Source organism: Ambystoma mexicanum, chromosome 9 (genome assembly GCF_040938575.1).
Source record: "Ambystoma mexicanum isolate Mex_15411 chromosome 9, UKY_AmexF1_1, whole genome shotgun sequence".
Taxonomy (NCBI): Eukaryota; Metazoa; Chordata; class Amphibia; order Caudata; family Ambystomatidae; genus Ambystoma; species Ambystoma mexicanum.
Window position 1 is genome coordinate 1,238,744,280 of NC_090931.1, and position 23,191 is coordinate 1,238,767,470.

Sequence of the window (23,191 nt, forward strand, 5' to 3'; positions counted from 1 at the left end):
CGTATATCAAGTTACTAAGGAGGCAAGATAAACAAGGTTGATACCCCAACCTTGCCTGGCTTGCGGCAACTCATCGGTGAACAGAACCTCAGGGAGACCACTACTGCTTAAGGCTCCTGAGACTATAACACTGTAAGCAAGCTACAAAAGCACGGTAGAGGCCCGAGGTAAGGCGTGAAAAAACAGCCCCTCCAAACAGGCAACAAACGACCCACACAAAGTAATACCATGGGCAAGGAAAGGAATAAGAAAACCTCGACCCAATACACCATGGACCAATATGCCACGAGCACAACTACGGCACTAAGCACCGAGGACTCGAGGGTAACCCCCTCTCCACCTAAGGAACCAGAGGAACCACTCTCATTAAAGGACGTGATGGCTGTCATCGAAAACATGCGCGCCTCGGTGTAGCAGAAGATGGACACCATCTCCACCGAAGTCTCCTTCCTCCGCCACAACCTCCAGAAACTCTCATTCCGGACAGGGGAAACGGAACAACGAATCTCCGATGACCTGAGCGGGGTACACCAACAACTCGTGCAAACGTTGAACCGACTGAAAACCCTGGAGGCCCGAGTCTACGAGGGAGAGGGAAGGTCCCGCCGCAACAACATTCGTATCCTGGGACTACCGGAGTGTGTGGAGGGATCCAGCGTGGAACTTTTATTGGAGGAATTGCTGGCGGATCTCTTTGCACCAAAGACCTTCTCAAAAATGTTCTCAGTGGAGCATGCACACCGCATGGCCACGGGACGCCCGATCCCCGGGGCTCCCCCGAGAACAATCATCGCAAAACTGCTTAATTACCGCAACAGAGACGTCATCCTACAAATGGCCCGTACCAAAGGGTCAATGACATATAACTGAGCCAAAATTGCCTTTTTTCGGGACTACACCCGTGAGGTCCAACGGGCCAGACAATTCTTTGAACACCTAAAGAGGAAACTACGCTCCATGAACGTGAAATACGGACTGCTGTTCCCAGCCCAACTGAAAATCCTGCATGAGGGCAAAACTGTCCACTTTACTGACCCGCAAGGGGCCTGGAGATGGGCAGAAACTCATATTGGGGGGGGACTGGACTGGACCGAATCAAAATCGCAGAAGTAGATCAAGACCCCGACCATGGGGAGAAAGACCTGCACAGCAACCCAGACCGGAGGTCCCAATCGAACCAGACTGAAACCCCAATGAATAACGGGTGTTTAAGAAAAAATAGGTGCAGCGGCCCGACACGTGAACGGGCTGATTCACGGCGTACTCAATGCCCGGCCACTTCCTCCGGCAACAACCTGCAAGGAACACTCCTCCGGGAGTATCATCGACGGCGGATTACCCCCGTCCCTCTGCAACGGATCACATGAACCGCAAGCAGTCACCAGTAACACACCATGCCACCGGCAGCCGCCATGCCCCCGACTTGAGACCTGAGACACCAGACCCACACGGGTATAGTCGGAGGGGTAATGTGAACAATTCATGTTAAGTTAACCTGGCGACATAGTTCTTAAGCGCCAGTAGAGTTCGGGCGACAGATACTTCATGTTGGGGAGGAGTATGGGGAGGGGGGGAAGGGAAGTTGTATTATGTTTATCTTTTTCTGGGGAACCACAACACCATAAACCCCTAGACAGTAATGACTACACAACACCATAGCGACCCCGATTGCCAAAATACACAAGCCTCAACGATGTCTAATGAACGCCATAGGTCTCTTAAGCTCCTCACATGGAATGTGAATGGTATGGGCACAAGTATAAAACGCCGACTGATCCTACAGTTTCTTAACAGACACTCCCCTGATGTAGCTCTTCTAACTGAGACCCACTTAGCAGGCTCAAACTGCCAGTTCTTCCGCAGATCCAACTATTGGGCGACATACCACGCAGGGTATACTATGGGCTCCCGGGGGGTCCTGATCCTCCTGCATAAACGACTCCCTTTAGAATTATCCACTGTGGTGCAGGACCCCAGTGGCCGTTTTGTGATGATTCAGGGTACACTTGGGGGGGAGACAATTGCTATTCTAGCGATATATTCCCCAGAGGGATTGGGGGAGGCTCTCCTGGGGGAGGCGACGGCCCTGATGGCGCAACAACAGGCAGAGCTGTGGATCCTGGGAGGGGTTTTTAATGGTGTTATGTGTAACACACTCGACCGGACCCATATCCGCAACCGAAACCCACGCCGGCCCACGGGTCTGGCGACCTTTGCATCGGCGCTCGGTCTGAGCGATGTGTGGAGAGAACTACACCCAACAGACCGGGGATTCTCCTTCCACTCGGGAGCACACGCATCCCTATCCAGGTTAGATTATCTTCTCCTCCCAACCCTCGAAGCATATAGTGTAAAGGCGGCAGAGCTCCTCTCCCGCGGCATATCAGATCACTCTCCCTTGGAGGTGACGCACCACACGGCGCATCCCCTACCGCCCAAAACATGGAGATTAAACAGCTACTACCTGGGCCTCCCTGAATTCGTGGAGCATATCACTGTAAAGTCAAACAAATTCTTCAAAATTAACACAGGCTCGGTGGAGGACCCAGTGACACTTTGGGAAGCACACAAGGCGGTACTTAGAGGGGAGATGACGGCCTGGATATGCAACAAAAGGAGAGAACATCATAGGAAAGTAACTGAGGCGGAGGCTGAGGTAGAAAAATGGGAAACCAATTACATCGCTGACGCTACCCCAGAAACACACCGCTCCCTGTTAAAGGCCAGAGCCACCCTGCATAACACAGCACTGGATAACGCCAGACAGGCACACAGGGAGTCAAAGACCAGAATTTATGAACAGGGAGATAAAGCGGGTAAACTATTGGCATGGCTGGAGCGACAGGAGGAAGGGCACAGACATGTCAGATTAATTACAGACAGCCCAGACGGACCTGCCCAAACAGACCCAGAAATAGCGGAGGTGTTTGCCAACTTTTATGCCTCGCTCTATACCGCCCCAACGGCCCCCACGGACTCATCCCTTCTGGAGAAGATCACGCTCCCGCAGTTGTCAGAACCCCAAAGAGCACATCTGGATAGGGAAATAGATGAAGCTGAGATCGCGGAGGCCATGACCCAACTACAATAGGGGAAAACACCAGGCCCAAATGGCTTCCAGGCCGAGACCTGGAGGAAGTTAGGCACCAACAAGATGGCGGCCCCCTTTCATGATCTGTTCCTAGCTGCCAAGATGCAGGACACCCTTCCCCCGGACCTACGAACCGCCAATATCGTGGTCATTCTCAAACAAAGTAAACCTCCTGACCAATGTAAGTCGTATAGACCGATATAGCTCATTAATAGCGAAACTAAAATCCTGGCCAAAGTATTGGCCAATAGGCTCCAAACGGTCATATCGGCATTGGTCCATCAAGATCAATGCGGCTTCATTCCGCAAAGATCGACCAGAATGAACCTACGACGTTTACACCTGCTCCTGGAAAGGGCCCCAACCCTTAATACACCACTCGCGTTGCTTGCAATTGATTTTGAGAAAGCGTTCGATTCGGTGGTATTGGCAAGTCTCTGGACAATAATGCAGCGTATGGGCATAGGCGAAACCTTTCTCAGCTGGGTTCAACTTCTATACGAGGCTCCCTCGGCCGCAGTTAGAGTAAACGGTTGGACCTCTAGAATCTTTCCACTGGGCCGGGGCACTCGACAGGGCTGCCCACTGTCCCCCCTTCTCTTCGCCCTGGCAATCGAGCCACTAGCCCGATGGCTCCGACAAGTAACTACATGGTCCGATTCCAATGGCCAAATGGACGGGAGGATAAACTCTCCCTTTATGCAGACGACCTATTGTTGTATTTGAGTAACCCGAACCATGCATGCCCCATCATAGCCCGAATGCTGATGACCTACGGGAATTTCAGTGGCCTCAGGGTAAACTGGGGGAAATCAGTCCTCTTCCCGGTTAAAGGCGATGATCTGGCAATTCCCCGGGACACCCCATGTCGAGTGGAGAGGGAAGGTTTTCGTTACCTGGGCATATGGGTCACTGGGACACTATCAAACTATGTGCTGCATAATCTACACCCGCTGATCGACCGCTTCGATGGTGACGTACAGCACTGGAGGCTCCTGCCACTAACACTCATGGGGAGAGCGGCCCTCTTCAAGATGATGGCACTTCCATGTTTCCTCTATGTCCTGCAGAACGCCCCGCTAGCCATACCAAACTCTGAGTTCACCCGGGTAGAGGGCCTCTTAAGGAAACTAATATGGAAGGGGGGGCAGCCCCGAATAGCACTAGTTACGCTGCAGCGCTCTGTTTGGGAGGGGGGCATAGGAGTCCCACATCTCAGATCCTACTACTGGGCCAGTCAATTAAATATAGTTAATGACCTCCTCCATGGGGACCCAGAACTCCCACACATCAGAGCGGAATTACCTATTACCCAGGACACCCCGCCAATCCGAACACTATACCAAAGCCTACCCAGGCCCCCCGCACAAACTTCTTCATCCCATATCACGATGGTCTGGGGGCAGGCCCATACACACACAGGCTGGGAGAACAGGATCACCACAGCACAACCACTATGGGGTAATCATATGCTGACGGAGGTTAAAAAGCTGACTACATGGACCCGATGTGTGAGGGCCGGGATAACAACAGTGGGAGATGTTATCGCGGATGGCGCCATCCTCCCGTTTGAAACGCTTCAACAGAAATTTGGAATCCCGGCAGCAGAACAATATCACTATACACAACTAACACACGCTCTCAGGGGTTACAGGCAAGAACTTGCCGACGCACCAGATTATACACCCTTGGAACGTAACCTACTGACACAACATATCCCCACCAAGGTAACGACTATACTGTATAAGGCCATCAATGCATTCGCTACTCCGGAACTGGCCAGCCTCAAAACTAGATGGGAACGGGATATTGGGGATATTGACCCCGAGGACTGGATTCAGGTCCTCATGCACCCTCGCGAAATCGCAATAGACTCCAGAATAAGACTGGTACAGCTCAAAATACTCCACAGGGTATACTACCCCCGCGTGGCCCTTTTCGGTTGGGGAAGGGCAGCAGATCCCAATTGCCTGAGATGTCGGAGGGAGGAGGGTACTTTTTTTCATCTCCTCTGGGAATGCCCCAAAATCAGAGACTTCTGGACACAGTGCTCACAAGTACTTACAAGAACGCTGGGACGTTCAATAACACTAGATCCCGCAATAATGCTACTGGGCGCTCCAGATGAAAGCACCTTGAACAAATGGGAGGGTATTTTTTTCTCCACTGCAATGGGCCTGATAAAGCGGGACATAGCACAGAAATGGGGTGCACCGGAATGCCCAACAGTCGACCAATGGGTCAATGAAATGGACATCTGCGCGACAAAAGAACACAGAATATACACAGCACGGGGGTGCCCTGCAAAAGCTACGAAGATCTGGGGAAAGTGGGAAGAACGTGAAATCTGAGAACTATTGGTGGGCAACAGCGGGAGCACTAGGGTCCTATCTTGAACATTACAGGCGACGTACTACTGGAGGCGATGCATGGAGTGACAAAAACATGAACAGACCAAGGAATCAACCCGGGATGGGGGGGTGGAAGGGAGTAGGGGGGGGAAACTGTTGATATGTTGTATGAATGTGTTTAAATCACCAATAAAATATGTTCATTAAAAAAAAGAATTTATCGATAAAATGATCCTCGAAAGCGGGCTGGCTGCATCCTGCACTTACGCCGGTTGAGGTGGGGTAAAGGTCTGCTGTCTGCTCCCTCATTGCGAGAATATGCCCGCCTAGTATCTTCACTGACCAGAGTCATAGTACCCCAATCTGCCCTGGCCGCAGGTTCTCACCTTTGCGCTTCACCATATTGGCAGGCTTCTGTTCTGGGTGCCATTTTGTCTGTGCCTTCTGCACGTGCAGTGGGCGACATGGGCCTGGGCTCAGCATGCATTCCTGGGCGCATCAGCGTTGGCCCCCCCCCTGCACCTCAGGTGCGGGCCTGGTAGGGAATTTGCGCTCAGCCATGAGGCCGGTAGTGTTGACTGCGCTGCGTAAAGGCGCCCCCTCAGGCGTGAGCCCGGTAGCAGAGCTAGGCCCCTTGGGACGTGTCCCGGTATCAGAGGCCACAGGCCCCTCGGCAGTGGAACCGGTAGGGCCCTTATACCCCTAAGCCGGTAGCAACAGGAGCATCAGTGTTTTTTCTCACTGACCCCTCCCATCGGTAGACTTCCCCGGGAAGGAGTGGCCCCTGCAGGGGTGCTTTTGAGAAGAGTATGCTAGCCTTCTTTGTCTTTCTGCATATGTACTCTGCAATGCTCTCCAGTGGTGTCCTGGAGAACAACTCTCCACCGCGCCAGCCTGTTTCTTAGGGATCAGGATGTGAGGGCGTTGCACGCTGAGCAGCTTTCCTATCCATGATCTACGCCAAGGCACCAGAGGACAAAGCGTGTGATGATCTGATGTGGGGAAGGAACCGTCGCACGTCTGGCACCTGCTGAAGCCAGCCGCGGTCGATATGTGCCGGGGATGGACTAGGGCACCCGTGTTCCCAACCTGAAAATTGGAGAGAAAAAAAAAAAGGATTCAGGAAAGTGCATGAAATTCAGAGGTCTGAGGCCGCAGCCCAGGAACGCTGGTGATATTGATCCGTACCCGTCTGTGAGGGATTCGACCATCTGCACGGGAAGAGGGCGCTCGCCTGGGCTTTTTTTGTTTGTTTAAAAGAATGAATGATGGGAGATCAACCTCTGGAAACATGTGGGGACATTCCCACACATTTTCCACGGACAACGCACAGCAGAGAAATTGTCATGTACTCTGGGAGGACACAGCTTACCACCGCCTCCCTCCCCTGTCATGTGTAGGTGACACCTGACAGCCGCGGGTAGATCAAAAGCCTTTGGCCGTGGGTAGCGTGATTAGAATTTCAAGGCCCCATGGATTTGCATCTCCATTGTCAAGCCTTGCTGGTGGCAGTGAATACTGAAGAATGTTAATTAGCAGGCATCAGGGAAGACCTGGGTGCAGGAAGTGACAATGGAGAGCAGACGCAACACCTCTTTGTAATGCAATGTGTCAACTTGGTACTAACACCCCTCCTTGGCATGAAAGGGCAGCAAATGCCCTTTCTGGAACCACTCCTTTCAGATCAGGGAAGTATGTGAATTGTAGGAGACTACAGTCAGCCTGCAGCCCCCTACTTCAACATAGGGCTCAGTTAATTAGGGGAGACACTTTGATGTACAGCAGACAGGAAGATGGGTGGGACTTAGAAATATAGATGTCATCCTTCCTCTGTCTGTTGCAAAGCGCTCCGATTCTGACCTGAAGCATCACTTTAGATTGTTGGTGGAGACCCAGGATTGGCTCATTTAACTTAGGCTTTGCCTACACCAATTCCTGAGCCCCGTTTGGCTTTAAAAGAGGGCTGAGCCCTTCACCGATCAGATCATCTGAAGACTTTGCAAGGAGTAAGAAGGAGGACTCATTTGGACCGGAGCTGAAGGCACACTCTACCTTACAACTTCCGCCAGTGAAGGAAGGCCAGGAGTTCCAAGAGGGAAGCAAGATCCCCTCCCCTAAAAATCTTCCAGGGAACCGAGGGAGATGCCGGACTCAGAGGACCCGTCCAGCAGTTCCACAACCGGTACCTAGCCAGCACACAGCGTACCCTGCTAGGTTCTGACAGCAAGCTTCCTAGGTGGGAAGTGCCAGAGAGTCTCTGGACAAAGGAAAATGTTGTTGCCTGCTAACACCCTCTTGAGCTTTGGGTCATCCGCCTTCAAAGGACACAAGCCCTGCAAAGAAGCTAGGAGTGCCACACAAGCATTATCCAGCGTCCATCTTTTAAGAAAAATTTCTAGACAGTCGAGTCCTCGAACCGCATCCGACTGCATCGCTGACTGTTGTCACACCGCAGTCACCAGAGCCATCTGAGACACCTTGATCAGCATTCCAGATCCGCCAACCAGCACAGAGACGATTCTTGGCCCGAGCCGCTGCACCGGACAGCCTGCAGACGTCTGTCCAGACTCGCTTGCCTAACTGCATGCCGCCTGGTACTCGCAGCTGTCTCCCACCACTGTGTGGTGGGAGACCGCTCCCTGCAACCTCCCTGCAACCGCCTCAACACTGTCGAGCACCCAGAACGTCTTCAGCACCAGGTACATTGTGGTTCTGCCCTCCTGGTCCTTCTCTTAAGGCCCCTAGAGACAGTGACAATTCTTTGCCCCTTTGGAGTTGAAGCCAAATAACCTTGAACAGTAAGACTGATTGCGTTACCAACTACCCTACTGCCAGTATCCAGAGTGTATCCCTTTCCTTTGTGAAACTGTCTATCCTCTGTGTTCCTTTACAGTGTGGGTGGTAATTGTAGTGTGCTGGAACTGTCTGTTGTATTAATAAAGTAGATATTTTTATGCAACCTTGACTGGACAGTCTTTTATCATTGGGTGATAATTGTATTTTCGCTGTGTAGCAACTAACCAACGATCCACGACCTTGCAGAGATAAGCCTGCCGTTCCATCCACATTATCAAAATTGGACAAGGTTGTCTTATAATTCACTTGTATTGCAATCTGTTTGGATCCCTTCTGGTTTACTAGACGTGTGGGGTTGATTGATGGTTTAGAAACCGATATTCATCACTGGACAAAGTTGATTCATTACACCGTCGACGCGCAAAAGAAGACTGAGGTGTGGCTCCAGTGGGTGGGATTAGGGGAGCACATGTTCCCAGGGCCGCAACCCCTGCATGCGTATACATTTAAAGTGTTCTTTTTCTGTTGGAAAAAAAGGTTCTGTTCCTGTCCCTAGCAAGGGACGCCCATACAGGATAGAGGAAAGGGGACGGGAAGTAAGGGAGGTACATTAAAACCGGAGGTGACCCAGGGGTTGACACAGAGGCTAAAATGGCTTTTTCACGGCCCAGTATTGGTAAGGAAGTAAATGGGCATTATGAGAGAAGGGTCTGGGACCCCAAGAGTAAGAAGAAAAGCAGAGGAAATCTTCATTGACGCAGTGGTAGCGAGGAAACCACTAAACACCAGAGAAGGGCCTGGGACCCCAAGAACAAAAAAGGAAAGCATCAGAGGAAATCTTCCTTGGCACAGTGGTAGTGAAGAAACCACTGGCCTCCCGAGAAGATTTTGGAACCCCAGTAATGAGAAGAACAAGTTACTTACCAACTGTAAAGTTCTTTCGACTGGATGTTCCTCCCACGTATTCCTCATCTTAGCTAGATATATCCACCAGCTTGCTGCTTCTTTTCGGAAATGTTTTCGCCAAAGTTCGCTGTGCTCAAGGATGCGTAGCTTGGTCCCTCGAAGGCCTCCGTCGAGCGTCGACGTCATCCGTCGTATAAAGGGCTCGAGCCGCGCCCGTTGGATTCAGTTCTGTTTTTTCGATGTTAAAGGTCGCATCAGTTGTATCAGATATCGACAGATGTCAGGCTCTTAAGGAAGTGTCAAGTGCAACAAGCGTAAAAACTGTACGGAGGGGTAGGTTGGTAGGGTTGATGAGGAATATGTGGGAGGAACATCCAGTCGAAAGAACGTTACAGTTGGTAAGTAACTTGTTCTTCGAATGGATTGTGTCCTCCCACGTATTCCTCATCTTAGATAGACTCCCACAGCACTAGTAATTTGGAGGAGGGAGTACCAGAGTTTTTAATTATGTACTGTATGAAGGACGGCTTTTGCAAAAAGGCCTCCTTGGTAAGAAGTGGAGTCTAAACAATAATGTTTTACAAAGGTGTGCATGGATGATCAAGCGGCCGCAGCACAAATGACCTGCACTGGAACACCCCTCTGAAGAGCCGTGGAAGTTGCTATGCCCCTGGTTGAATGAGCCTTTAAACCATCTGGAGGCTCTTTCCCAGCCAACTTGTAACATTCAGATATTGCTAGAATTATCCATCTGGATACACAAAGTTTGGACACACAAAGGCCCAACTTGTGTCCAGTGTAACTGACAAATAACTGATCAGTTTGTCTAAATCTTTCAAGTCTAGAGATGTAGAAGCTGAGAGCCCTTTTAGGGTCTAGTCTGTAGAACCTTTCCTCCTCTTTACTAGTGTGCGGAGGAGGATAAAAGGAAGGTAATGTAATCTTCTGTGACAGACGGAAATCAAACTATTTTTAGGTAGGAAAAAAGGCTTGACCTTCAAAATAACTAGCAATAAAACAGTGTGGTCCAAAGGCCTATGTGAACAGCCAGCGCTAATACTCAATATTAAGAATGTGAAAAAGGCAGCGTTCAACTTGAGATTTTGAGGGGGCCAGGACCAAGAACCCTCAGTGAGAGATAAGTTAAGTGTAATCAGTGAACTGCGCCAATTAACAATAATACAATAACAATTGAGTTATATTTTTAATTCCATTCCACAGCCTGACACGTGTTTCGAGCAAAGCTCTTTTTCAAAGGCTGTACATAGTTGCAATTATATTCAAGAACGCAAAATACCAAGAGGCCTTCGTATACTTATTTTGCCGGACTTTGAAGATCCTCAGGATAATGATCTGGCAGTGGAGTGGGAAACCAACCTGACCAATAGCTCTAATAAAATGCTATTATTACTTATTGAACATGCAGAAAGAGCACATTCCCGTATTGTTAAACAGATTGATGAACTTAAACAAGAAATTCAATTGTTTGATGCACCTGCTGCAACTATTGATAAAAATTTCAAAACAATGTACAATATATTGAGAAGGCATCAGGATGAGGTCAAAATGAGAAAATGTAGAAAATTCTCTAGAGATGATAGGGATTATCGAGATAACCGGGTCTACACTTATCAACCCAAGTTTGATGAAGTGTCTAGATCGCGTAATAGTAGTGCTGCCTCATCCCCTGTTAGTTCTGATGTAGAAAGTGATTCAGACCGACCTGGGAACAAGAATACCTCAGGGAATGCACCCCTTGATGATGAGGTGCCGGATGAAGAGGATGTTGACTCTGTTGAATTGCCTGAACAACTTATTTCGGCTCTGGCACCTTTTTTGGAACAGATGAGAAGATTCAAAAAGGGCAACAGACAAGAGGCTATCAGAAAACAGGTCAGGTTCCGCTTACCATCCGCTGCCAATATCGCAACGCTCGGTCCCAACCAAGGGGCTCAAGGGGCGGCCAACATAGGCGGCGCCAACGCCGCTCCACTAGGCCAACGGCTAACCAGAGCCTCTTACCAGAAATCGATGCAGAATAAAACCGATCAGAATCAGTTCAGATAAATTTAATTCATAATTTAAGTCAATATCAGCTCTCTCCAGAAGAACACTCACTGCTAAACAAAGGGTTATCATTTGCTCCATCCTGTATCAATGACTGTGTGCAGGTACAGATCGATCTATTTAAATTTATCAGAAAGCTCAAGCTAAAGATGTTTTTTGCCACACAAGTCAAACAATACTCCCCTATGACACCTGTAGCCGAACTATCAGAACTTTCATTGCAAACAATGATGAGCACACACATACTTATGTCTATTGATGAGTCAATGTCTGACAGTGAGTCTAATCTTCTTGATACTATGAAAGAATTAGATATTCAGCATCGTAATTTGACAATTAAAGAATTTGCAAACAAATCTAAATTTACTCCTATTCTTTCAGATGATAATGTCATAGATACTTTTCATCGGGTTGTGACTAATGATATCCACACATTGGTTGATCGTTGTTCTTCTCATTCTCATCATATATATTCTAATCTATCAGTAGCACAGCGTTCCGCCCTTCATAAATTAGCATCTAATGACTCGCTGGTGATTAAGGAGGCGGATAAAGGCGGAAACGTTGTAATTATGGATAAAGTAGACTATATCTCTATGGCACTCGACCATTTGAATTCTCCAGGTTGCTATGCCATTTTGAAATACAATCCTATCGCACATATAAGTAATAAAGTTCACTCGTTAATCGACAAATGGTATAAACTAGGCATTATTACAGATGTGGAAAAATGTTTTTTGTTCTCTGATCAACCTAAAATGCCAACTGCCTATTTTCTGCCTAAGATTCACAAGCCGTTTGATAAGATACCTGAAGGTAGACCCATTATCAGTGGCCAGGGTGGAATTTTGGAACCTATATCAGTTTATGTTAATGAATGTATTGCACCACTGGTCCACTCCACACCTACATACATACGAGATACTATGCATATTCTTGATATTCTTGCACAATTGCCTTGTACCTCTGAAGTATTATTGGTCACACTTGATGTTAAATCATTATATACTTCTATTGATCACCATAAAGCAATTGCCAGCATTACCTATATTTTCCGACACAAATCAGCATCATACCATCTTCATATTGAAATGATCAAAGAATTTCTTCTTTGTGCTTTGCAAAATAATGTTTTTCTTTTCAATGATACTTATTACCAACAGTTGATTGGGATTGCAATGGGAGCTAGCTTTGCTCCTTCTTTGGCGAATATATTTCTGCACCAATTTGAAGAACAATATGTGTTTCAGAACAAAGTTTTTTCACATCTGATATATCTTTGGAAAAGATACATTGATGATGTTTTTTATGATTTGGACTGGCAATGTGGTGGAACTAAGTGAGTTTGTAAATTTTCTAAATGCTAACAATTGGGGTTTGCAATTTGTACATCATTATTCTAATGATTCTGTGGATTTTCTTGACTTGAATATCTCGATGTCCCCTACGGGTTTTATCACTAAAACTTTTCACAAACCTACCTCGGTTAATGCAGTTTTACACTCATCTATTTCTCACAAACGTTCTGTTATCAACAATATTCCAAAAGGTGAATACATTAGAGCTAAACGGAATTGTTCCCTTAATGCTGATTTTGATGCGGAAAAACTGTTAATACATGACCAATTTGTACAACGTGGGTACCAACCAAATCTTCTCGCTAAGGTTGAACGTGAAGTGTCTAGTATGAAGAGGGCTGATTTACTTAAACCCAAAACTAGAACAAATTCAGCTAACACGCGTTTTAATAAAATCAGATTGATTACTCTATACAACAGTGATAGTAATGAGGTGTATGCTATACTAAAACGTCATTGGCACTTACTCCACCTTGACAAGGATCTTACCAAATTATTGGAACCAAACCCATCAATAGTATTTAGTAGAGCTCCTACTCTTAAAAATCTTTTATGTCCGTCCTTCATGGCACCAGCACTCACTGCCAAAACATGGTTAGATCAAGGGCGCTTGAATGGGTTTCACAAATGTGGGAGCTGCAACATGTGTTCACATACATTCGAATCCGAGGCTCTTGATTTTGGCACAACAGGCAAGCATGTAATCAACTCATTTATTAATTGTAACACTAAGTTTGTAGTGTACTGCATCATATGTGTTTGTGGCTTATTCTATGTTGGGAGCACCATCAGGCCACTCAAAATTCGGATTCGTGAGCATTTGGCCTCTTTGAACAAACAGGATGCTAAATATCCATTGGCATTACATTGGCAGACTCTACACCAATTGGATGACTTCAAGGATTTAAAATTTATTGGGTTGGCTCAAATACGTCCTTTAAAAAGAGGTGGCAATATGGAACTTAGACTCAGACAATTAGAAGCAAGACTTATTTGTAAACATAGATTGGTTAATTGTGGACTTAATTCCGATCATGAATTTCATGTTTTCTTATGATTTACTTCTTATTTGAGTTTGGTTACTTGCGCCATTGACATTTAGGCAGCTACACTTGACTATCGTGTTCTTTATGCTATTTATTTTTATTTTTTATTTTCTGATCGAAAAGGGAGCTAATCTGATTGTGAGTATGCCCCGTGATGAATTAATGGGTGTGTGCGGTTGATTACACAACCTATGATGACATATCTTTTTAGACCGCTAAGATTTAAGATTTATTCTTCTTATCACCACAATAATATATATAATTGCGCCAGATGATTCGGATCAATTTTTCAATCAATTTGTAGTCTCAAGTGGTAATTCAGGCTTAGCAGCACCAATAGGTGTGTGTGTTGAGCACATAACCTGGACTCACTACTTCCAGTGCGTTAATTTTAATTTTATTTCGTATTAACACCAAAATTATGCATGTAAAAGCACTAACATAACCGCTTCAATCTTATAATTAATTGGTGGTTCCTAGTGTTTAATTATGGCTCAGGAGCATGTCACTTGACTGTAGCCGGTCCTCTCCCTCACTCAATATGGCCGCCGCTGGATGCTCTGTCATGTTGATGTCTACGCGATCTAGTTTTCTTCTTTAACTACACGAGCAGCACCACGCGCTCGCGCTCTCCCTTGGATACTGTTGTTGCCGGAAGGCTGGTAAGCGGTCTGCTTGTTCTTTTGATACGGTCCCTGTGTTTCAATCAGGCGCTTTCACCTAATTCCGAGCTTGTTTCCCCTTTTTCTCTCTTGTCAACTGTTCAATCATCTACTGACATTGGATACGTGGTTCATCCTGAATTGGTTGATTATTGTATTCTTACGGGCAACAATTCCCTTTCGTACGTGGATCACTGCAGAATTCCTCTAATTGTTATTGCAATTGCAAGTAATATCAAGGTAATTACTTTTCATATTAAAATGTCGTGGAATTTTGGTTGGCTATGGATGTAATAGCTATGGCAATCGATAATCTTTGTGAATTTTTGTTGTACAGATTCTTCTTGGACAAGGTTCATCGGTAAATATATTTAGCCAGTTTTGACCAATTTAGTTGATTCGGTATATTAATTCATCTATGGTTGTTTGATCACTGCACGCACTTATTTTCTCACTATGTTGTTTTGTCATCCCTTTTATTGGTTTTGGAACCGGATGGATCCTTTTATCAAACGGTAATTGACTGTATGAATTTGAAAAATGTTTCACTATCATTTAATGTCATGATGTTAACTTTGTTGTCATGTAATACACATTTATTTTTGGCCAATTTCCCTTCGTAACCCCTTGGTGTTTGTCCAATTGATATGATGTGTATACAATAATGAACATGCTATTGATTGTATATTTGCAACCATGTACAGCCTTTGAAAAAGAGCTTTGCTCGAAACACGTGTCAGGCTGTGGAATGGAATTAAAAATATAACTCAATTGTTATTGTATTATTGTTAATTGGCACAGTTCACTGATTACACTTAACTTATCCTTCAAAATAACTATCCTTGTGGAAAATAGTGTGAGGAGGCTTACATGAGAGCGCCTGCAACTCACTCCCCCTGCGGGCTGAAGTTAAAGCCACTAGTAAAACAGTTTTTAAAGTTAGGAGCCTTAAAGGGCAAGAATGTAAAGGCTCAAAAGGGGCACACACAAACTTTAAAACTAAATTTAAATCCCAAATGGGAACTTGAAATGGTGTAGGAGGGAACACATTTGTTAACCCTTTAAGAAATTGGATAACCAAGGGCATTTTAAAATATGAAACTTCTTTTGAGGAGCGCTTGAATATAGATAGTGCTGCCAAATATCCTTTAATAGTTCCATCTTGGAGCCCCGAGTTGGCCAAATGTAATAGAAAGGAAAGCACCATGGGAGTGCTACATTGAAAAGGATCCACATTCTTATAACTGCACCAGTTACTGAATTTCTTCCAATGCCACCAGTATAAGAATTTTGTTGCTGGCCTTCAGGCCGAAAGCAAAATCTCCATTACATCATCCGGGAGGTCCCAATCCTTATATCTCAACAACTCAGAAGCCATGCGTGAAGGTTAAGTGTCTTGACCTCTGGATGGAGAACCCAACCTTCCTCTTGCGAGAGAAGATCTTCTCTTTGTGGAAGATGTATTGGAGGGGAGATGGACATGTCCAGAAGGGCTGGGTACCACGTCCTCCTGGCCCAATTCGGGGCAATTAGGATCATGGTTCTCCTGAACTTTCTCAACCTCCTGATTACATGAGGAATCACGGGGACTGGAGGAAACGCGTAAAGGAGTGGAAATTCCCAGTCCACTACGAACACATCCACTAGAGCTCCTCTGGGAGGAAATTCCCTTGAGCAATAGAGTTCGCACTTCCGGTTTGCCCCGGTCGCAAACAGATCTACTTGAGGGGTTCCCCAAAGGGCGAAGATCTCTTGAAGGACTTCCTGAGCTAGCTCCCACTCGTGGGAGATTGTGCTCTGCCTGCTCAGAGCCTCCGCCGCTGTGTTCAGCTCTCCGGCCAGATGAACTGCCGATAGAGAGATTCCTTCTTGCATTGTCCAGAACCAGAGCTGCATTACCTCTCTGCACAGTGGAAGTGATCCTACGCGTCCTCTTTTGTTGAGGTGGTACATGGCCACCGTGTTGTTCGTCATTATCAGGATATTCTTTCCCTGTACAGAGGGCAGAAAAGCCTTCAGTGCTAGTCTGATTGCTCTCAGCTCCAAAAGGTTGATGTGTAGTTTGGGCTCCAATGGAGACCAACGACCGCTGATTGTCAGATAGTTGGTGTGGGCTCCCCACCCCTTGAGTAAGGCGTCCGTCACTACAGTTATCTCCGGCCATGGTTGCCAAAAAGGTTCCCCCTTGAGGATATTCTCCTTGCAAGCCCACCATATAAGATCTTGAGCCACCTTGGACGGGACTTGTAGAAGATCTGTCATCTCCCCCGAAAACTGGGACCATTGAGTACTGAGGGCCCATTGCAGGGGTCTCATCCTCAGTCGAGCCTCTGGCACCGGAAAAATGCAGGATGCCATGAGGCCTAGCAACCTTAGGAAGTCGAACGCTGGTAGATGTGGGCGTTTTGAAACTTTGCTACCATCTGCAGAATGTGGTGAGCTCTCTCCTTGGGAGGCGAGGATTTCCCTGAGGTAGTGTCCAGGGCAGCTCCGATGAATTGGAGTCTTTGGCTCGGAATCATTTGCGACTTCTTGTAATTGAGGGAGAAGCCCAGCTTGTGTAGGAAGTGACAGGTCATGGCTAGATGTTCCTGGGATCGTTCGGGTGAACCTGCCCTGATTAGACAGTCATCCAGGTAAGGGTACATGTAAATCCTCTCCCTCCTGAGACTCGCTGCCACCAATGCCATTAGCTTGGTGAAGATCCTCGGGCGGAGGTCAGCCCAAATGGCAGAACTCGAAACTTATAGTGAGATCCGCCAATTGCAAACCTCAGGTACTTTGTGTTTGAGATGGATTGGCACATGAAATTAAGCATCCTGAAGGTCTAATGAAACCAGCCAGTCCTGGAGCTGAAGAGCCTGAAGGATCTGAGAAAGGGTCACCATCTTGAACTTGTCCTTCCTGAGGCATTTGTTCAAATTTCGCAAGTCCAAGATGGGTCTCAATCCTCTGTCTTTTTTGGGGATGAGAAAATAGGGGAAGTACCAGCCCTTGTTCCTCTCCGCTATAGGTACATGTTCTATTGCACCTTTCTGTAGCAGGGTTAAAATCTCCTGCACAAGGAGCTGGTCTGGAATTTTTACAGAGTTGGCTCCCGGTGGATGATCTTGAAGTCTTTGATGAAAAGGAAGACAGTAACCATGGGTCACTATCTCTAGTGCCCAAGCATCTGACGTAATGACCCGCCATTCGCCCAGATACCGAGTGATTCTGCCTCCCACCGGGGTTTTGTTGGTTAAAACCTCAAAGTGGCTTTGTAGCGGCTGCAGCAGCGGCTGAGGAGGTAGTAGCCGCTGCTGAGGCTGATCTAGCGCCTCTCCCTTTTCCACCACAAAAGGGTTTCCTCTGTTGACCTCTCTGACTGGCCTGTCCCCTCTCTTTTCCAAAAGAGGAATAGAAGCGAAAAGGGCGACTCTTCCAGGAAGATGACCCTGCGTAAGAGTGTTGCTGAGGTTGCCTTATAGCGGCGCCGAGTGATTTTGCTGCCGCTTTCGAGGTCTGCAGCTTCTCCAAGCTTTCGTCCGCCTTGCTGCCAAACAACCTCAAGTCATCAAAAGGCATGTTACGTAATCTGGACTGTACATCAGATGTAAAGCAAGATTTCCTTAGCCATGCGAATCTACGCAAGACCGCGCTAGATGCCATGGACCTGCATATACTCTCTGCCGTGTCCAGTCCTGACTTGAGGCACTCCTCCATAGCCTCCTTTCCATCCTTTACTATCGCCAGGAAACCATCCCGTTCCTCACCCTCAGGGATGTGATCAGCCGCTACATTCAAGCAGTCCCACAGGGTGTAAGTAAATCTAGCTAATGTACAAGTCACATTAGTAGATTTAAGGGCCATACTATCCGAAGTGAAAACTTTCCTCGCCCAGGCGTCAATCTTTTTGTCGTCCCTGTCAGGGGGCATTGAGGGATAAGCCGATTGCCTATTTGCAGTCGCAGCCTGAATCACCAAGCTTTCAGGTGAAGGGTGTTTAGACAGATACTCTGGATCCGAAGGAGAAGGTCTGTACTTTCCCACAAATTTCTTATTTACAACTGGTAAAGACTCAAGGGTCTCCCAATTTGTCATAACTCTCTTTTGAAGAGCTTTGTGGAAAGGAAGGATTGGGTCTTTGAGGTCCTTCATCAATAATATCAGGCATGTCGTCCTGGTCATGCCTTGGAGACACTGACTTCCACCCCATAAACTCTATCACTCTTCCCTTGAGGTTCCTATACCACGGTTCTGCGTGGTCAGTGGGGTCAGGCCTTTCAAATTCTTCCTCAGGTGAGGTATCTAAGCCACTGGCCGATTGTAGACAGTCATAAAGGTCTGCCATTTTTGAACTAGGATCTACTAGTTCCTCAGGGACTTCTCTTGTCCCAAATCTAACACCAGCTGATGTAATTTCCTCATCAGAGGTTTGGTCTTCAAAAATAGACATGGATTTAAAAAAATTCCTGCCTGGGCTGAGGATGGACATTTTATTCTGGTAAAGGTGGCGGCATAGACCTAGATTTAGCCATAGATGTCGCCTTGGGTATCGGTATAAAAGATTTCCCCGACAAAGGTGTCGAAGGAATCGACGATGGCTTCGATATGCTCGAAGGAATCCCCAAGGTCATCAAGGAAGGCTTTGATGCCGAAGGTATTGACGCCATCTTTGGCTTCGACAAAGTCGTCGAAGGACACGCCGAGTAGATACCTGACTTCGACGATGAGGACGCCATTTTGTCCTCTGTTAACCTCGATTTGTGCACCGAAAGTTTCTGTTTTGTTTCATGAGGTGCTGGAGAATCATCCTCCAAGGATGCCCTCGACTTCTTATCGGATTTAGTGTGTGCTGTTTTAGATTTCCCTCTGTCACTTTTGGAGCGGACAGGGGCATGCTCTTCACGCAACTTTGAGGGGGTTGGGCCCGCCTTCTCAAATTTCTTTTAGCATTGAAGCCCTAAAGGCCTCTCATTTTTTGGGGGAATCATGCTTAGAAGGACAAGAAATGAACCTTCTGTCGGGCGAGGAGGAAGAAGAGGACGAAGATCTGTGACGTCGCTTTTTTGATTTTTTAGATGAGGAAGAAGACTTCCTCGAGCGACTCTTTCACCTCGACCGCTTCGACTCGTGACGAGATTTTCTACTCGACTCTCCCGAGTCTTTTAGTCTTTTTGCTGACTTGAAAGACTCCTCTCCCACCGCTAGCTTATCTTGGCATTCCTTAAGAGTCTAGTTCGACATCGCCTGACACGACCTGCACTCGTCGACCCGATGGTCAGGACTAAGGCACCAAAGGCAGTTGCGGTGAGGATCTGTAATGGACATCTTTCTTTCACACTTCAGACACTTTTTAAAACCCGTCTTAGACTTTTTTTAATTTTATGTTTTTAAATGAGAACTGACGCGCCGTTTCGAAACATGAAGCAGAAGCTTGGAAAAATGGAACTGAATCCAACGGGCGCGGCTCGAGCCCTTTATACGACGGATGACGTTGACGGCAGCCTTCGAGGGACCAAGCTATGCGGCCGGGAGCACAGCGCCTTCTGGTGAAAAAATTTCCGAAAAGAAGCAGCAAGGTGGCGAATATATATCTATCTACGATGAGGAATACGTGGGAGGACACAATCCATTCGAATGAACTATATCAAACCATACCAGGAGAAGGGAGTCATTCTCTTGTTATTGGACAAAGATCAGTGAAGGACACCAGGGAAACATTCCCTGTGGATTTGTGGTGAACTGAGTGGGCTAAGACTTGTACTGGAGACACCAGGGGAAGGGAGTCATTCTCCCTAGTTCTATTGGAAACTGCATAAGTGAACATCCGGAGAAGGAAGTCATTCACCTGGACATTGGATAAAGACAGGGTGAAGCCAAGTCAGGGCAAGTGAGGCATTCCCCTGTGGTATTTTCTGTCGAGAGAAAACAACTATTGGACACTGGTTAAGATGTAGAAGGGATCCAGACCCTGAGGGTGGACAAGCAAGGGAGGATCACCTGTATAGGGGGTCACTCGGGGGGGGCAGGGCAGGGATGGAGAAGCACCCAATGGTGAGACATGGTAGCCCCTTTGTCCACAATCCATCTAACCCCCATTTCTGTTTATTTTATGGGAAACTACAACTCTCATAATTCCTCCCCACATTACCTTGACAAAAGTACTGCACCAAGGAAGATTAGGAATGAGGTTAGACTGATTACCTTGCCTGACTTGCATTGGTCCTGTCTGTGTAATGAGGCCAGGCAAAGTCAAGCACGTAGCTCTAACAATGTACACCTGCCACTAATTAGCACTCCCTGTGAAGACAAAAGGTGGAACGCACAGGCACACTTTGAGCGAGGCTGGGCATGAGAAGAAACAGCTCTTCCGAGGCTGATGCAAACTAGGCTGTGGAAGGCCAGAGGGCTGCTCGACAGTGAAGAGGATCGAGAGAAAGCCAGGAAAGATTTCCATGCTTTCGGGAGTCCGTGAACATTCAAAAGGCAAAACCGAGTGAGCGCAGGAAAGAAACCTTCAGGATGCCAGAAAGCAGCCTGCAACCCTCCCGGGTTAATGGCAGAGTTGGGGAGGTGCAGAAGAGGCATTGCTAACTGCCTTGAGCTGTAGGAAAGAGATGAAAGAAATCCATTCAACATGGTCATCGAGTTATCGAGGGAAACAAAAGTCCAGTTGATGTTAAAGGGAAAGTGACTGCAATTTGAAAGTTGAAGTCTGCGTGTGTGCCAATAAAACGCGAATTAAGAGAACAATTGTGATACAAAGTAGCAGAGTGGTATGAGATGAAGTTGCACATTCAAAAGTGTCTGTGAAATGTTTTTGAATGATATTGCAAGCAGAGATCAAAGGAAGCTGCAATAAGGAAAGAAAGTTCAATAAGAGGAAAGTGACATTTGTGAACTGTGAAATATACCAAGATGGCAAAAGTAAAATATAAGAACTTTGGAAAAAGGCAAAGAAGGCAAGTGAAGGCGAATAAGAACTACAAGTACCAAGAGGCAATTGGTGTTGATTTGAACTTTGAAACTAAGAAAGAACAAGAACTACAAATACCAAGAGGTATTGGTATTACCTATGAACCTTTGAAAAGGCCAAGAGGGCAGACTAATGAGAGTGCAAATCATAAGTACCAAGAAGTATTGGCGCCACAAGATGTTGTTAATGGTGAACTGAAGGATTGTTGAAAGAACGGTCGTAGTGGTAAGTGGTCATGTAGAGGTCTATGCAAATTCCTTCCACTCATGTTAATCGTCGACAGAGAAAAAGTATACAAGTGAATACGCGGGGAAGCGATTCCACCCCCCCCCACCCCCAAAGGAGAGACAGCCTCAAGCCCAGCAGAGGGAAGCCTGTGCAGAACTGTAAGAAATTAAGAATGTGTGAACTGAGTATTTGATGGCAAGGAGAACAAAGCCAAAGCAAGTGACTGAACTACCAGAAGTTGAAAGCCTTAGATTGAACTGTTGGATTGTACCAGTAAGCCAAAGTGTGCAAGACTGACAGAACTGTGCCATCCACCCATCCTTTGTTTGAGAGATTCTCTAGACCAAGTACGGTTGAACCTAGGGAATGGAGTTGGTGCTGAAGCCATTTTGGCATTTCCTTTTGAGACACTATTTTCATTTGAGATTCCCTTAACACATTTTGTTATTCTAAGGAGGAGGGAAAGGTTAGGTTTTCTTAGTATAGGCCTTTTTATTTTGGCCAGACTGACTTGGACGTATCGGTTATTGTTTAACAGTAGGGATTACTCCCATTTTAGAGTTAGGGCCAGTTAGGTATTCTACCAACCCAAGGAAAAGTGTAAATTAAGGTTTTCGAAACTTGTATCCATTGTGTCTGTGTCTATTATTAATACCATGCCTTCCTCACATCTGATACAAGGGAGACTTATCAGAAGTTGAAAGCGTGGCATACAGCTTCAAGGTAGCTACTGGAAACAAGAAGATGTACACACAGCTGGGGAAGGGAACTGGGTGCTTGTAAGAAAATCTTGCCGATAACATGTGATGCTAAGACTGTTGGAGTGAGAGGAAGTCAGTCTGGAAGTGGAAGTAGGTTATTCTCATGGCAGTAAGGCAGACTGGAAGAGGCACAGAGACTGCCCTTTTTTTTTTTCTTTTTTTTTTTTTTAAAGAGTACAGGAAAGAAGAATGCCTTGCCAACCTGTAGAGGTGGAAGTGTCTTGTCTTTAAAATGCCTAATCATTCTACTATATGAAGTTGAAGCAGAAGTACCAGAACTGTGGTTGTGTAAAATATTGTCAGTAGATGGCACTTAGGAGTTAGTTGTAGTAGTGGCACACTGTGGAACTAAAGAGTCTGTTTCCACAGTAACAGTAGTAGAAGGGTGGTTGTGAAGGAGTGAACATCCCAAGAAGAAGCATCTTGACAGTTATACCAGATGTACTGCAGAGGGTATGAACACATAGAATTGAAGAAGTAGTGAAGGAGTAATTCATTCATACCTGCATTCATTTTGAATTCATCTAGAATAGGCTATGTTTGAGCACTGTAGTTTTGGTATAAGCTATTATGGTGCAATATATGCTGAGAGGCTGTCCAGTCATTTGGTCTAAAGACAAATGGTCAATTTTGTTTTATTTATATATATATTTTTCAGGTTTTTGTTTAGGAAAAAAAGTTTTTTTTAGCAAAAAAAGGGGGTTGGGGGGACCCCCCCCCCAAAAAAATTTGAAAATACCAGAAAATAGAAATTCGACCATTTGTCTTTCGACCAAATTGCGTCTACCATTTGTCCTGTCGACCATTTATTTTCGACCAAATAACCTGTAACCTTCTGAGAGCCATGTAATTACGTACACTTGTCACTTATATCATAATATAGTGTGCTTTTAGGCGCTAGAGATCTGCCTCGTGTCTCATCCATCTATGAATTTGGCTTCTTGCTGTGCGCAGAGAGGGAATTGTT

The 23,191-nt window shown here is 46.3% G+C and overlaps 1 protein-coding gene across 6 annotated transcripts in view; it reads right to left on the minus strand.

Moving 5' to 3' along the window:
- The window catches only part of SLC35F5 (solute carrier family 35 member F5), a 1,900,137-nt gene that overhangs the window by 415,425 nt on the left and 1,461,521 nt on the right, over positions 1 to 23,191 (minus strand). The window lies entirely within an intron of this gene.